Source organism: Nicotiana attenuata, unplaced genomic scaffold (genome assembly GCF_001879085.1).
Source record: "Nicotiana attenuata strain UT unplaced genomic scaffold, NIATTr2, whole genome shotgun sequence".
Classification (NCBI taxonomy): Eukaryota; Viridiplantae; Streptophyta; class Magnoliopsida; order Solanales; family Solanaceae; genus Nicotiana; species Nicotiana attenuata.
In genome coordinates, this window is record NW_017672813.1 from 19,414 (window position 1) to 22,487 (window position 3,074).

Sequence of the window (3,074 nt, forward strand, 5' to 3'; positions counted from 1 at the left end):
TCCTGATGTATCATGTCATGGAACATGGTGGTCATCGCCCTCATATACGTTGCCCCTGCGTTCTTCAACCCAAATGGCATGACTCTATAACAATATGTTCCCCACGGCGTGATGAAGGCCGTCTTTTCCGCATCCTCCTCATCCATCAAAATCTGGTGATAGCCCGCATAACAATCCACGAAGGAACCAATCTCATGTTTAGCACAATTGTCAATCAATATATGGATGTTTGGCAATGGGAAGTTGTCTTTCGGACTCGCCTTATTGAGATCATGGTAATCAACACACACTCTGGTCTTTCCATCCTTCTTTGGTACAGGCACCACATTAACTAACCAGGTAGGATATCGAGTAACCCGTATGACCTTTGCCTCAAACTGCTTGGTAACCTCTTCTTTGATTTTCACACTGATATCCGTTTTAAATTTCCTCAACTTCTGCTTGACAGGAGGGCATTCCGAATAAATGGGCAATTTGTGGACCACCAGATCGGTACTTAAACCCGGCATATCATCATATGACCATGCAAACACATCTTTGTACTCAAGCAACAATTTAATTATCTCCTCCTTGAGCGGGGCTTCCAAATGGACACTTATTTTTTTTTCCCGAACATTCTCCTGATCCCCTAGATTGATTGCCTCTGTGTCATTCAAGTTAGGTTTGAGTTTTTCCTCAAATTGACTTAATTCTTTACTGATTTCTTCCAAAGCTTCCTCGTCATCGTATTCCCCCTCGGCCATCGCACTCAATTTCTTGTATTACTATTTCACATTGATTATCAAGACTAGGCCGGAGACTCCTCATGCATGACACATCATTGAAACCAGCATAAAAGGGACTGTACAAGAGAGAAAAAAAAACAAAATAAAGGCTATCAGGAATGAAGAGAGAAGGAAATTGTATTTCATTAAAATTGTAAGATAACAAGGTTTAACTCATCCAAATGGACGGAAAATAGAAATCCGAATTACAACCTTTGAAATAATCCAGATTTAATACTCAAAGGAAAATCAAAAACTAACTACCACGACTCCTTCCGAGTTGGAAGAGGAGTAGCTTCCCAGTTATTAAGCTTGGCCTGAGATCCCACGAACTGCACATCAATTTTACTCGGACCTTCGCCTGCTTCCACCATATTCACTTCATCGAACACCCTTTCGAACCTTTCGATCATCTCCTTGTCAGGTTCTATCACCACAAAATTGGGCATTGCTGTTGCTGGGCGTCTTTTAGTAACAGGCCGGACGAAAGAACGGGAAAGGCGAGGAATAGGTTTTGGAAGGGTCCACACTCTCTTCTTCATCTTTTTGGCTCTCCTTATGTCAGTAGTAGTGGGTTTGAAACCTAGCCCGAAAGTGCCCAGATTTCTAAGAAGAGACACTGGCTGTATGATTCCCTGCAACGAAGCACCCAAACCCTTTCCGGGCAAGAATTCATTCCTTATCATCTCTGAGGCTACCATGACAGATGCGGCAGCTATCTTGGTCATAGGAACACACTCTCCTTCCGGGATTTTAGCAACTGCACTGTGTCCATGACTTGGTACACCCACGGACCTTTGTCATTTTCAAGTTCCTCGAAGGGTGTGATAGCATTACAAGAATTGTCCTCCCCATGGACCACAATCTCCTGCCAATCCCATTCAAATTTGACCATTTGATGCAAAGTAGACAGTACTGCCTTTGCGGCATGAATCCATGGCCGTCCCAATAAAAGATTGTAGGAAACACTAACATCGAGCACTTGAAACTCCATAGTGAATTCCACAGGTCCTATTGTTAGCTCCAGCACAATATCTCCCACTGTGTCTTTCCCTCCGCCATCAAATCCCCGTACACAGATGCTATTTTTATGAATTCTTTCACTGTCAACTTTCAACTTTTCTAGAGTGGAGAGAGGGCAAATGTTTGCACTAGACCCATTATCAATTAGTACCCGAGTCACCACGGAATCTTCACACTTCACTGTGAGGTAAAGGGCTCTATTATGTTCAGTTCCTTCCAATGGCAACTCATCATCAGAAAACGTTACCCTGTTAACCTCGAAAATTTTGTTTGCAATCTTCTCAAGATGATTCACAGTGATTTTATCTGGCACATGGGCTTCGTTTAGAATTTCATCAACGCCCGGCGGTGTTCATCCGAATGGATCAATAAATACAATAATGATATTTGCGCCGGGGTTTTCCTTAATTGTTCCACGATCGAATAGTCTTGTGCCTTCATCCTTTTCAAAATTTCTTCAGCTTCTTCTTCAGTAACAGCTCTCTTTGCCGGTGCCGGATTGTCTTTAGCTCCTTTAACCTTTCTCAATTCTTCACGGGCAAAGCACCTCCCTGATCTAGTCAACCCATGAGTTTCGCACACTTCTTCTTTAATTTCCTTTCCTTGGTACATCACAGTCACTCTGTCATAATTCCACGGGACAGCTTTCTCACTAACCACAGGCAACTGGGTCACTGGTTTAATGATAACTGGTTCTGTTCGAGCGCCTTTTACAACCAACACAGGCTTAACTGCTCCTGGTATTTTTACCTTAACAGGCTCTGGTTCTATTATCATCACTGGTTCACTGACTGTCCGGTCCACTGCGACCAAGGCTTTCCTATCAACCAATTTCTCATTTGCTTTATTTTCACTTGCCTTAATCATCATCACAGTTTGTGACGGCTTCTTGTATTCTCCCTTCTGCACTAACTCGATCATGTGAGCCTCATGATGAATTGGTAGCGGATTCTGCGTGATATTGGGAGTCTCCGAAGCCTGCACCTCAATTCTCCGTGTATCAATGAGTTCCTGAATGGCAGTTTTCAGATGCCAACATTTCTCCGTGTCATGTCCAAGCGCTCCTGAGCAATACTCACAGTTTACTGAATGGTCCAGGTTCCTTGGGGGAGGGTTTGGTAATTTGGGTTCGATCGGGTTCAACTGTGATGATGATTAACTTGCCTTAATTCAAATCCGAAGGGTTTTCACCATCAAGCCTCTCTCATTTTGATTTTTCTCTCAACTCACCGTCGCCTTATGGTGCCCGTGAGGGTTCTCATCAACAAGACTTTCTCATTCTTCATT